The sequence below is a fragment of the Furipterus horrens genome, unplaced genomic scaffold (assembly GCF_987537825.1).
Source record: "Furipterus horrens unplaced genomic scaffold, mFurHor1.1.pri manual_scaffold_3, whole genome shotgun sequence".
Lineage (NCBI taxonomy): Eukaryota > Metazoa > Chordata > Mammalia > Chiroptera > Furipteridae > Furipterus > Furipterus horrens.
Window position 1 is genome coordinate 75,563,912 of NW_028327173.1, and position 14,924 is coordinate 75,578,835.

A 14,924-nucleotide genomic window follows, 5' to 3' on the forward strand; every position below is an offset into this window, starting at 1 on the left:
GACCCTTCATAACCCATACCCAGTACTGATTCTAGTTATACTACATAAAAGGTTTTCTTTGCTATCAATAATATTTAAGTCGTTAAAAACAGTATCAAAACCAGCAACTGGGTGTGTTAAGTAACCGGGGGGGGGGGGGGGGGGACTTCCTTTCATAGGGAAGCAATTCAAAAGTATTATTGAGGAACTTAAACAGATATCTGTACACGCATATTCTTAATAGCATTATTCACAATAGCCAAAAGGAGGAAGAACCCCATTTATTTTATTGACAGATGAATGCAGAAAAAAACTGTCTTAGATACGCCCAAAGGAGTATTATTCTTGTCTTAAAAAGGAAATTCTGATACCTTCTACAACATGGATGAACCTTGAGAACATTACGCTAAGTGAAATAAACCAGTCACATAACAATAAATACTGTATGATTTCACTTATGGTATATCTAGAACAGTCAAATTCATAGAAACCAAGTAGAATGGTGGCTGCCAAGGCTTAGGGGGAGTGTAGACTGGGGAGTTAGTATTTAATGGGTATGGAGTAAGTTGGAAAAGCTGAAAAAGGTCTGGAGATGGGCAGTGGGCAGTGGTAAAGGCTTCTCAGTAATATGCATCTTCTTAATACTACTAAACTGTCTACTCAACATGATTAAAAATGGTAAATTTTATGTTATGTACATTTTAACACAGTAAAAAAATGATTGAGCTCCTACAACACATATATAGAAAAAGGAGGAATGGGTAGTTACCAATGAACTTGGAGTGAAGAAACAATATTTCATCTAGATAATTTTGAACAAGAGAGACCCTAAGAAACTATCAACACTGCTTTAATTCTCTTTTTAAAATGGGTGGCTCCCCTTTGTTTCAGCTAAAGAGACCTCACTTCAGTATGAAAATGGAGTAAAAATTAATCCTCAGAAAAAGTTAAAGAGAAAAAATTTCAAACTCTACTCATATTCCAAGTCTCCATCACATAACACTCAAGTTATGTTAACTTGGATAGCTTCTGCACAGCAGCAATAGCAAAAATTACAGGAATCAAAGCTACCATCTCAAAATGGAATTCGAGCCATCCATAATCTTTACTGTCAAAGCAAGTCTTAATAAATTTCAGTTAGGTTAATCCCATTAAGATCTAACATTGTTATCCTTTTTAAGTGAAAACACATTTAATTAGTTCATAGGAACGAAGAGGCAGTCTGGTTCTGCCACTTCAATATCCGTTTCGCAGGTCCTATGGACATGATATGAATATGGATAGGACTATTTGCTTCTGGTATTTTCATTTTTCTTTCTTTCTCTTTCCCCTTCCCTGCAGCCTTACTTATTGAAATTTTACAGTACCTTGCTATCAAAGTGCTTGCAAGGGAGGAGTAGCTCTTCAGAAGTAAGGAAGATCAGTACGTTATTTTCTATCACTACCACATCCCTCATGACACACCATCAGTGACGTAGGTTCAAAAAGGAGCCCTTCTGTAACTGCACCCCGAAAAGCCAGTCTGCTGCGAATCTGACCATCTATTTCTTTTGAAACACCAAATAAAAGCTCACCAGGCAAACTATCTTTGTCCCTGGACAAGAGTAGAAATACACATTGTAAATTTGATCTCACGGTTGAACAGGAATAGAAAATGAATGAATGCTTTCATGGGCAGAAAGAGGGACAGGTCAGCTGACAGTCCTGTACTGGTTTTGACAAAGCAGATGCTTTACTATGACAGGTTACAAACAGTCATTTTTATAATAAACAAATAGAAAACAGAAGATAGTGTGATATATAATTGTTAAGGTCGTTGAGTGCTAGAAACCAGAATCAGCTTGTGGGCAGTCTTAGCAGATCTTTAACTCAACTCATGTGTCTGCATGAAACAATCTCGATTTGGTAAGAGTCAACCCTTTGGCATTTGTGTATTCATCTGATTTAACATGATCTGGAAGGATAAACACAAAATGTTTCAATAAATATGAATTATTCTTTCTAATTCTTCAAAGGTAAGGTATTTTTAATTTTATTCTGATTATAAGTTTTGCTGGAATTAAAAACAGGTGGCAGACGAATATTTGCTATTGCTGGCAGTGAGTTTGCATATCAATAGAAAACAGAAATTTTCTAATCACATAAATCATATATTGTAATCACATGAAAAATAGCTCTTCCAATTTCTTAGTGAGAAATATTTTTCAAAAGCTCTAAGAATCAGAGAACCTCAAAGTTAACACCTCAGTAACCTGCTAGGTAGTGATGAGTCCACAACATGGTCTGGGAAATACATAAATGTATATTTATTTTCCTAAAAGACACATTAGATTGTCAACTGTGACCAATCAGGTTTTAAACGTCTGCTGTCAATTAAGAATACATTCCTGAATTGATTAAATTTTTCCCATTTTGGAAAATGAAATTGGGTCTTTACTTCTGCCTCATCTGCCATCAGCAAGAAGGAAAGGGCATGAAATAAAATAAGCACTGGCGTCCAGGGAAGCTTACCTCCTCCCCGTATTTTTTATTGGAAAAATAAAATTTGTTTTCCAGTAAGATAGTTCATTTAAAAAAAAAAAAATCTGTTTCTACTCAAGGCTAGAGTTCTATTTATTTTTAAATGAGGCCCATGAAACCTCCCAAGTGCGACTCAGATTTACATCTGGCTAATCCCCCAAATGTGAGGACCAAGTTCATGCTGTTTATTTCTAATGAGTTCTGTGATTTTTGGATAACACGTGTGAGAGATAGCAAATTAACTACTGCTAGTCAGCAGCAAGCAAGCAAAAGATGTCTTGGGAAGCTAGTGCGAGCAAATCCTGCAAGTCAATTTCTAATCACACTTGCCAGAAACTTGGGGGGAAAGGTGATAAAACCTGCCAAGAAAAACCAGTGGTAAATTTGTTTCCCTTTCCTTTTTCCATGGAATTTTTCAATGCTCAACCAACAAATACAGCTCATTCTTTCCTTTGCATAACTTTGGGACTGCAAGGAAGGCTCTGGTCCCACTGATAGTCTTAGAAAAATTAAAATGCCTCTCACTGCAAAATTCACAATACCATTAGTCTCTGGAAGTTCCCTTCCTGGAGCAGTATCCACTTACAGAAAGGGAACTGCAGAGGTGAGGTGGGAGGTCACTTACAAAGTATAGAAACAAATATTCTTCCTTCTACCCAAGACACCTACAGGTGAGTAGACGAAGGGTAGCCAAATCTCCTTACCTAGAACTGGCCTAGAAAAATTGTGCAACATGTCTGCACCAGCTGAAAACACAGCAGCAAACATAAAGCTAGAGATAACAGAAAAACACTCCCCCATATCTGGTCACTAATAGCTTAAGAAGCACTGTTCAAAATATTTCCATCTGACTTCTCATCTGAATTCCAAACCAAACACAGGTCTTAACTACTGGTTTTGCACAATGACTGCAGTTAGAATCACCTGGATAGCCTGTAAGCCATGCTAATAACTGGGACCCACTCCTCCCACCACCACTCTCCCCAACACACCCCCTACTCAATTGGAACTGGAATCTCTTGGAGTCAGACCAAGTTGACCAGTGCTTTTTTTTAAAGCCACCCAGGTGAATTCTACTGTGCAGCCAGTAGTTGAGAATCACAACTTTAGAAGTACAGGCATGCCTCATTTTTATTGTGCTCTGCTTTATTGCATTTCACAGACGTTTCTTTTTTATAGATGGAAGGCAAAAAGATTATGACTCACTTCATTGTGATACTGGCTTTACTGCAGTGATCTGGAACCAAACCCACAGTCTCTCTGAGGTATGCCTGTATGTTCTTTTAAAAAACAGGAGCTAATTTATCAATTAAGTGAATTAGGTCTCTAATTTCACTCTGTCTTGTCCCAGAAAGTCCTGGTCATGACCTCCCCCCACTCCCACCCCCATAGCACAGGCTTCCATGTGTGCAGCAGACTGAGTTACAGGCCCTCCACAGTTAGAGGTGGAAGCACACTTAGGAGAGGCCCAACAAGGCAAGGAAAGCTCAACTCCATCTTGGTCATTAAAAAGCAGAAAGTCTCATTTTCCTCAAGACTTCTGACGCCAGATGTGTGGGTTTGGGTTTTGGGGTTTTTTTGTTTGTTTGTTTGTTTGACACCAGCAATTCTCCAATTCTCTACAGACATGGAGAGAGTGTCCTACAATTTAATTCATTTCTGACACTCACTGTCCAAAATCAGTACAGATCCCATTGGATAAGGGCTCAGTCCTTCAAATGCCAACTGCAAGTCCAGGTTGTCACCTGTATCTCTGACCAACCAGCTGTAAATCAGGGATTCCCACAACCTGTTCCTACAGCTCTATAATTTACTAGCACAACTCTCAGAACTCAGGAAAACAATTTACTTACCAGACTACTGGTTCATTAGAAAGGACAAAATTCAGGAACAGCCAAATGAAGAGGTACTTAGGGCACACTCACTTCCCAGCTCAACCAGAAAGTTCTCCAAAACCTTTCTTACTGGGCTTTTATGGCAGCTTCATTAAGTAGGCATAACTGATTAAATCATTGGCCATTGGTGATCAACTCAGTCTCCAGCTCCTCTATTAGCCCTGAAGATCAGGGGATGGGACTGGAAATTTCAATCCTGTAATCACAGGGTTGGTTCCCATGGCAACTAGACCTCATATTTAGGGGCTTCCAAAAGTCAGTCATTGACATAAACTCAGATGTGGTTGAAAGGAGCTTGTTTTGATTAACCAAAGATGGTCCTCTTACCTTTATCTCCATGGCTGTTTCAAGAGCTAGGAACAATAAGCAAATATTAAAACAAAAGATACTCCTATTGCTTTTAAGAAATTATAGGGGTTTTAGGAACTTCAGCCAAGAGTCAAGGACAAAGACCAAAATATATATTTCTTATTATATCACAGTGATCCAGGTGTAAGTATTTTGAGTGTCTCAGGATATGTTGCAGTGTTTAACACAAAGACAAGTGTAAAATAGGGTGTATAATGAGCAGAAAGCATTGGTTTTCTTTAGATTAGTGGTTCCTTAACGCTCCTATGCATTAGTATCACCTGGAGGGCTTGTTAAAACACCTCACCCCTGAGTCTCTGATTCAGTCCACCCAGGGTAGGGTCCAGCTATTTGCCTTTCTAACAAGTTTCCAGGTGATGCTGATGGTATTGATGTCAGGACCACACTGTAAGAATCAGTGCTGTAGACTGGCATCTTCAAATACTGGAAATACCAAACAGAAATCTGTTTTTCCCCCCCAAATCTTATTGAGATATAATTAACATATAGCACTGTATAAGTTTGAAGTATACCACATAATGATTTGACTTACATCTACATACTATAAAATAATTACCACAGTTGCTAACATCCATCATCTCATATTGGTACAAAAAGGGAAAAAAGGGGAAAAAATGTTTTTTCTTTGCAGTGAGAACTCTGGGGATCTACTCTCTTAACAACATTCAAATATCCATACAGCACAGCGGTATTAACTACAGTCATCATGTTGTACATTACATTCCTAAGAGATTTGTTTTTACAGTATCTGTCTCTCAAATGGGAGTATTGAATATAGACTGGGTATTTGATTTGAAGGCATTACATGTAGTTAACTATTGTTTTAGCTGTGAAAATAGTATTTATGTTTCAGAAAACAATAAGTTCTTATCTTTAGGAGATCTACATTGAAAAAAACTTTAACAGGACAGAGTTGACATCTGTCATATACCCGGCCTCCCCCTAAAGAGGCAGGCGAAGAAGAACCAGCAGAACAGTGACCATTAGGATCTTTGGGGCAGCCCAGGAAAGAGCAAGCACCAGGCTGTAGCCACAAAGGGAATCAGTGCAAACCTTTATCTGGAAGTCTTCTCCATCCAGAAAGTCTCTTACCTGAACATGCTCAGTGGTAATGCTTCTGAAGTCTCCTGAGAGTCCTAGGAGAGAAAGGGAAACTGAGTCAAGAGTTGCAAGAATGTACAGAAGGAAACAGTCAAGTAAGATTTCAGTACACATCTGTCTACCTACAGGAAATTTTGGAGAGCTATTTGTTTATTAAGATTGGCCTTGGGCTGACTGTTTTGGAGCCATGTCAGGGACTCAGCACAGAATGGTAAGCCATCCTCCTACCTGGAGAGAACTGGAAACATCCAGAGATGCACGGTTTTAGCACCAGCTCTGCTACTCCTATTCTAAGACACTGCAAGCATGACATTCTCCCTTTCTGGGTCTAGACTTTATTATCTTGAAAATGAAGTGTTTTAGACATTCTCCATAGTGACTCCCAAAGCTAATAGTACATTACCTTTGAAAAAATACTGGCCCCAGGACGTAATAGAAGAAAAGAAAGAAAATGAGCATGAATATATATCCTAGATCCTAGATAATTATTTCTGTAGTTATTTTATATAACCTCTAAAATGGGCTTTTTAAGGTTCATCTCAAAGCAACAGAAGCTATGAACAAAGAGACTATGGCTAAAAGTGTGCATATACTTGCCCAAGGTCATAGAACTGGCAGTAGCTGAGTCATAGGTCAAAACCAGGAGCTGGCTAATCCTAATGGAGAAGTCCTTCCCATTACACCAGCAATTTTCAAACTTTTCCATCTCATGGCACACATAAACTAATTACTAAAGTTCTGCAGCACACCAAAAAATATATATCTGTTGCCAATCTGACCAAAAAATAGGTATAATTTTGATTCATTCACACCAGATGGCTATTTGTTGTGTTGGCTAGTGTCACTTTTTCAATTTGACAGTCTAAAAGAAAAGAGGTCAGTGCTCCGGGCAAAACAGTCAGGCATCGCATGTTTTAAAAACACCTGTGGCACAACCAGTTGAAAACTGCTGCACTAGGCCATGGACGATTTCCTCAGTGCAGTCCTATTTATTGCTGGCAGGTCACATTAAAGCCATGAACTTTGACTCCAAGATTATATCAAGGGTTAAGTTTATTTTCTGTGTCCAAACTTATCTTTTTTAAAAATCTGATATTTTATGAGAATGTATTTGATTATAAAATAATTTCCAATAAAATTCCCAGCAAAGTTAGCTCAAAACACTTCTAAATTTTTATTCAAAAAATTTATATTTACCTTTCTTTAATATTTCTTATTAAAAAAAGAAAACATTTATAACAACAGGTTATATCTGGACACAAAGAAGAAGCTCAGAGATTTTGCTCTCTCCTAAAATCTTTAGAAGCTAGACCCCAAAAATGCTCATTTTCTAAGTACCTGGTTCCAAAAGTAAAGTTTCTGGTAAGTTCTGAAAGAGTCAACTATTTCACATAGTGTCTATTTCTTTTTTTAAGGAGAAATAATTTTCTAGGTATTAGCACTGTACTCCATTCCTGTTGGGCCAAGACAGTGAAGCAGCTTCAGTGAAAACGCTGCATCAAGCAACTGCCTGGCTCACAGGGGCTCAAGGTCATCTTTCTCTCATATAGAAATTCACATAATTGGCTACGCACATTTCGTCCTGTGAATCAGGTGGCAAGACAGCCTATTAGATAGATCGGTGGTCTGATCCAGGACACAGCTGCTCTGCTCCCTCCAGGCTTAAAATAATTCAGCACTATCAACCTCTCCCATTAAGTAGAATTAATTTTATGAAATGGAGAAAATAAGCATGGGTAAACAAAATGGCTGACACACATTCCGCACAGCAGAGATACCCACAGTGCACACGGCACCAGCTGACTTGCAGGTGCTAATGAGGGGCTTCTGGATAGACTGCATTAAAGAGTAGCCTACATTTAGCCAGCCCTAACCCCAGTCCAAACTTTTCTCCCACAGCACAGCAGGAGGGCCTTACTAATTGGAATGTGCCGAACACGTGGCCTGGAATATGTTTCTGGAGAGCATATACCTCCAGAGTATCCTGAATAATTCTCTCTCTCTCTCTCTCTCTCTCTCTTTCTCTCTGTGTGTGTGTCTCTCTGTCTCACACACACACACACACACACACACGCACACACTCCCCACTAAGATTTCTTAGCTCTTAAAAAACCTAAACATGCACAATAACAAATGTGATTTTAGAAATTCAAGTACATGTTTGTGTGTGATGGCTAAAAAAAACAACAACAACACAGGTGGAGATCATTTTTATAACACAATTTCCCCCTAGGACCAGTGGTAATGACCAGAGACAGAAACTACAAAGCTGCCTGGTGAAAAGGGACCCTCAATCACATTAGCTCGTAGTTCTAAAGGAAGATGGTTGCTCTGAATTTCCCTTTAAACATAGCAACTTCAAAAAAAAAATCCCTATTTTTTTTAGTACATCTTTATGTAGGAAAGCCTGCGTGCCTTTGAAGCCTCAACACAAAACAAACAAGAGTCTTTACAAGTCCTGTCTGACCACCCAGGGAGAATCAAATAGTATTTTTTTTTCTCCAGCAGGCCACCCCAGGACACCACGAATAAAAAGGAAAATGAGAACTGCATCATGTAACGGGGATGTATTTTTCTAGTGTAGCTACTACACTGTTTTAATCTAAACATTATGGTATATTATTCACTAGCAAAGCCAAAGGAGAGTTAATTATTTGTTTACTGAGAAGTAAGTCTTGAAATAGCAGAAAATAGGTTAAAATCGATGGAACAGCAAAGAGGGGGAAGATTAAGAAATTTTCTTTTCAAAGTCCAGAGCACTGAGCGGGGATTTTTAGAGCGCTGATGTTCAGAACGGCAGGATGGTGGAGCCAGGGCCAGTGCTCTTTAGGACAAAAGCCTAAATGAAACTCAAAGGCTTTGACAGCAGGAGACGTTGGGGAGGAGTTTTCTCAGCATTACACTAAATTGCTGACTTACATGGAAGTATTTTAGAATCAGAAGAAGGTCTTACAGTCATAAACATCCCGAAATGTACTCCTCTAATCATGTCCCGTTCCTGAGCAAAATATCCATTTGGGCCTAACAAAGGCCAGATCTTGTAACCAGACTCTGAGAGCCTCTCCTATCAAACCTCAAACTGCCTTTCCAGGTTCGGTTTCTAGTACGAATTACCACTGGGCACACAGTGTTCCAGGCCCCCTGTCCTCCCTGCTGCTGCTCAAGGATGCAGGACCTGGCACCTGGCCAGCCAGTGAGGATGGTCTTTTATTCATCTGAGGTGTCCTCATCTCTTTACTGACTCAACCTTTGAGAGATAAGGATAAAGTGGGGTTAACAGACCTCCTCCAGAATCACAGCTCTGCCCATTAACAGCCTGGTGACTTAGGACAAATTACTTAATCTCATTCTCTGCCTCAGTTTCTTCATCTGCTAAATGAAGATAATAAAGCCTATTTCACTGTTGTGAACTTTAAATGAGACAAGGATAATAACTGATATTCATCAACCTAGTACGTTACTTCCCTCTGCTCAAATTAAATGCCACCTTCTCCCAATCCCCAAGTCTTCCTTAACACTGCAGCTAAAAATGATCTCCCCCTTCTCTAAATTCCCCTCCCAATTTCACTGCAGCTGTGTTTAGTTCCTGGTCACTCTCTAGTTGCATTCTTGGTAGTCCTCTATATATCAGTATACCTATCAGACTGTGTGCTTTTTCAAGGCAGGACCCATGTTTAATTCATGTCTGTATTCTTTCTGATGTCTGGCACATATTCAAACTGTGAGAATCTCAGGAATCCAGAATTAACAGGACCTTTTATATAATTTAGATAAAACCCATTGTTCTATGGGTCTGCTGCATGGGCAACAGCAGACCCTCCATATCACCCTGCCCAGGCTCTGTAGCTTCAGCTTCACTGGAGAGGACACTCCAGCGTCATCGCAAGATGTCGATTCAACACGGGAGGAGACAGATACCGTGTCACTCCCGAGTCGGACTGCACAGCCATTCTCGGCGGTGCAGATAGACTCTTAAGAAGCTACACCATCGTCTCTCGAGACGGACGGCTGCCGACGATTGTTCTATAGATTAAAAAAACTGAGTCCATGTGAGGTGAATGGCCACACTGGTAAGTAATAGAATGTCTTCCCACATGACAAACTTGAATGGGTGGGTGGATGGACAAATGGACATAGGGACAGACCAACCAGCAAAGAGCTGCAGCACCCAAGATACTGTAAGCAGTTCAAACCCTGGCCCATCATATAATGGCCACCTCACCACTCATGCTTTCTCCATCTATTAAAATTTTTTAAATGCCATTTCTTTAAAATTCATGATGAAATCCAGACCAAGAAAATTCACCCAGCAAAAGGGTTCAAAATAGTATACCTCTTCAACAACAGGATCTCTTAATTTAAAATATAATTCCAAATAAAATTTTTTTCATTTTATTTAAAATAAAATCACTTTAAAACAAAATATTTAAGACTTTTCAAATAAACAGCAGCTCACCTCCACCTTGTATGAGTGCGTTCATGCCACCACTTTTATTAAAAGCCAATACTATGCTGCCAGTCACATGCTTGTCCCCACAGAAAGCCCACAGACAGGGTATCCCTGTGAAGAGCTCACAGCTCAATGTCATTTCCTGCTCTTCTCCATTCTGCCATCTCCATCTGTCCCAAAATTTATTCAGTAAGGTGCTGTACCGGCGTGAGAAACCCTATCACAGACATAATGAGGGAATAATGGAAAGGCAGATTGCAAAGCACTTGGCACACACTTAAGTCTGAAGGTTTTGGATACAGGAGCCCATTTCCCTTCACTCTAAGATTCAGGAAATGCTGCAATCCTCCCAGATGGCAGGAAGCTCCAAAGACCCGGGACACGGGACGGGAAGAACTTCCCAGAACGCCTCACTACGGAGCACACGACTGACAGGAAACGGCCTCGGGAAACGCTGCGTAGTGTTGCTACACGTCCAAAAATGCCCACCTCTGTCCGGACCTCTCAGAACTTTGAAACGAAATGGAAATGCAATGTGAGTAATACCCCAAGTAGAAAATTATGGCGTGGGGTTGCTGGGCCTGGAGACAAGATGAGGAAAGCAAGTTCACAGCAGTTGAAGACCACACGCAAAACCAATCTCCACGGCATCGTGCTAATCACCGCCCTCTCCCTGGGAAGCTCGCAGGGCGCAGGGCGCGCCAGGGGCACCTGCGTGACGCAGGAAGGGCTTCCCTGCGGCACGGGCTCTGTCTGAGATGACGACGACGACAGTGCAAACTCACTTCCTCAGAAGTTGTCTCTCACATCTTGTCTGTGGCAACAGTACATCTGGCAATATCTGCATCACCACACTGCTTTCTTTCTTTATAGCAATTACTATTACCTAACATTAAATTATATCCTTTTTTTTTTTTCATTATTGCCAGTCTCCTCTGCCAAAACATAAGCTTCTCGAGGGCAGTGACTGTTTTCTTTACTTCTGCACTTACAATACACAGAACTGTCTGTGACACAAAATAGGTGATGAATGAATATCGACTAAATGACTAATTGCTATCCACTTCCCAGAGAGAAACTTACTAATGGAGGCCCAGTGTTATTAAGTTACTGTCATGGTTCCTCTTCCCCAGTACAACAGTATTGGGTATAAAGTAACACCCAGTTTGAACCTGGCCTCTCACGACTAATCCCTGAGGTACCTCAGGAATAAACCCAGAGAATGAAAGAGGTGCTTCAAATAATTATACTGGGACAGCAGGTGTGCAGTGGGAGTGAGCTGGGCAAGCTGGGATGTAGAGTCACTTTAACCCTGCAGCAAAACCAAATTTGAAGAGGGGCACCTTTGACAGTCACTGGGCCACTGCAGATGCAAAGGGCACACAGCCTGTGGCTGGGAACACATGGGCTGGGCTGAAGAATGCCATCCTGCCTATGGCAGTGAGGCAGCTGCCAGCGGTGACATTTTCTACCTGTGGCTACAAGGGCCCCACAGACATCCATCATGTAGGACAAAGTCAAAATTGTCCTAAACAAAACTACAACTGGGGACAAAGCCAAAACTCAGGTTGGAGGTCTTCACTCTAGAGAGTGTGCTTGTTGATCAACACACAAAGTAAAAAGTTCTTGCTGAACAGAGTTCTAAGAAGCAAATAAAAAAGAATACACTTAAAATAATGCCTAAAATCACAGCAGTTTTTGCATGCAAATTTTTTAAAATATAGTAAGGTATATATCTTTTCTTCCTTCTATTATAAATCCTTTTTTTCTGCAAAAACTAGAATTAGCAACATACAGGCTTTGCAATTCTAAATTACTTTAACTTTTCACAAGCACATTTGTACAGAGTAGAACATCAGTTCACTTGTAATACATTATCTGAAAGAAGTTTTTCTTCAGTTTTCATGCTACTTCGAGAATAATTCAACAATATAACAACTGCATACTGGATCCTATTCCCCATCTTTTCCAAATTGAGAAATTTTCTCAATAAAAATGCTTTATTTTTTAATATCTTTTTTTATTGTTCTATTACAGTTGTCCCAGTTTTTCCCCCATTGCTCTCCACTTCCCAGCCCACCCCCAACTCCCACAGCCATCCCCACCCTGTTGTCCATGTCCATGGGTCATTTATACATGTTCCTCGACAAGACCCTTCTGCTTTAAATAAATATATTTTAAAGAATGATAATAAAGTGCAGTACTCCTAAAGTTTATATACATCCTATAGACAGAATGGTTTTCTGCATGCTGTTCCATTGTATGTGTAGGAAAATGCAATAAGCACATCAGAAAGTGTCATATTTTCTGTACATTATCAGCAAGCTTCACGTCCCCCCCATCTGAAAAGGCTGATTTGAAGTACTCCCACCTTGCCTTAAATAGTGTCCAGATAGGAAAAGGATAAGAGTGAGATTACAGCCTAGAAGAGAAACAAGCACTAAATAAGTGGTTGAGGAAAAAAGAAAGGGAGAGAGAGAGAGAAGGAATTGCGGGGGGCCGGGGGTGGGGGGGGAGACACTGAAATAAAAGATGAAGCAGGGCAGGCCGACACAAAGCCAGGATAGAATTCAGCCACTAATGATCTTTTGCTCTTTAATCACAGTGAACACCTCAGACAACTTCAAACCAGGAACCAGTTTCCTAGCAGAGGGCCAGGACACTCCAGCAAGATTTGAGCCATTTCTTCTTTTTCTTAAAGAATAGCAGTAGTATCTGCCAAAATGCATCCTTGACCTGCCCATCTATCTTTTTCTTCCCCTGATATGAGCTCTCCTTCTATCATGGAAAACAAACCCCTTTGTTCCTCAATCTACCGCCGTTTCAACCAGCATCAACAACAAAGACATTCTGAAGACTTGTCAACCTATGCCTCATGTTAGACATTATAAGCCTAACCCCAACTTCCCAAAGAGATTACTGTTCGATTTTATAAATTTTACCACCAAAAAGACATCCGGGTACATGTCCTATTAATAGCAGGTCTGTGGCTTTGGATACACAGGACAGTACATTTTATAAGCCCCTAGAAATCAAAGTGAGTCCTCTCTCACTCAAGCACAGTCTACTGGTGCAAGCATGAAACAGATTTCTAAACCATGAAACCAGGTCTTCTTGGGGAATGTCCTCCTTTCTTCTTTTTCAAATGCATTGGAGTTGTTTTTTGCAATCCTGAAAAAGCACGATCTTGTTCAGGACACAGCCAACCAGAGCTCAATAAATATCTGAACCACGTCTTCCCGACACACATTAAGTAATTATATCAAAGGATAAATATGCCAGACACGTCACTTCACCCAGGGAAATGTTCAGGTGCAAAAAAATAATAAATGGAAAATAGAAAGGGGCCCTATGATTTCTGCTTCTCAAAGACAGAGGAAGTCTTCCTTTCAATAAATGCATATGTTAAAAGTTTATTTTTCTTCAACACTTTTCTATTCTCATGTTTTAAAATACCGTGAGCTCTGAATTATCTTTGTCCAGAAATAAAATTTTCTGGGATTTTCATGTATGTAAGTTCAAATGATAGAATAACATTTGGTATTTTCAGTTTTCCTAAAGATCAGAAGGACTTTCAGAATAATGCGTTGGGTTTTTTTTTCCCCCTCAACAAAGGCCATCTGCAAAGCTTAGTCTGCTGAAAAGAATCATTCTGACAGTCTTAATGTATTCTTTTCAGGAAAGCCCTGTTCAGAGAATTCCACAGGAAAAAAAAAAAAAAAAATCAGTGCCCCAGGACAGCACCAATCTAAATCATTATAGCTTCTTGTAAATAAATGTGGATAAAGTATTTTCAGTATATTTGAGATATTAGAATGAGGGGGAATAACTGTGAGTATTATATATTTTTCACTTTTCCTTGATGGACTAATATTAAAACAAATATTTGAAAGAGCTGCCAGTGTTTCAAAGAACACCTCATAGGAAAGGCACTTTTAGAATCTTACTGGAAGACAAAAAATATCCCTAAAGCAAGAAATATAAAATTACATCATCATTGTTAACTGAGGACAATAAGCACAATAACGAAATAATTATAGTATGATTCTAATATAACAAGGCACCTTTCATCCAGGACTCAGAATGTTTTATAAACATTCTCTCTTGCCGAGATGACACAAGGAATTAGAATATAAGGAATTTTAATGATTCGTCTGAGGTCACTCTGGTCTGCTGGAGCAACAGACCAAAATGCAAATACTTTATTATGATCTACTGATCTACAAAGATAACCACGTAACTTTCAATTCAGAATCTGGAGAATCCTATTTCAGAGCTATTTTCATATTAGTCTTTTCATTAAATTCTGATTTTGCCCCTTTTTCTGCTTCCATTACCCCCATCATAGCACTGGTAAGGTGTAGGAGAACTGGGGAAAGTTTCTAAATGTTCTCCCTGCCTGGAACCTATCTATAGATTGATTGACTGATTGATCTATATCTAGCTCTCTGTCCTACATCAGTCTAGCATGGGAGATATAGCAAAGCTTCCACAAACACTGATTTTATCATATTATGCCCCAGAACTGAAAGCAAGATGGTTCCCCATTGTCTACCAGAATATTTAAACTTCTCATCACCTACCTCATGCTTTTGTCATTCCTCAGCACA

General features: G+C 39.7%; 1 long non-coding RNA gene across 1 annotated transcript in view; it reads right to left on the bottom strand.

Annotated features, from left to right (window-relative positions):
* LOC150015332 (uncharacterized) overlaps positions 1-14,924 on the bottom strand; it is a 125,000-nt gene that overhangs the window by 22,982 nt on the left and 87,094 nt on the right. The window contains exon 3 of the long non-coding RNA XR_016509988.1: positions 5,856-5,899. This is a non-coding gene — a long non-coding RNA (uncharacterized LOC150015332). The remainder of the gene's footprint in view (positions 1-5,855; positions 5,900-14,924) is intronic.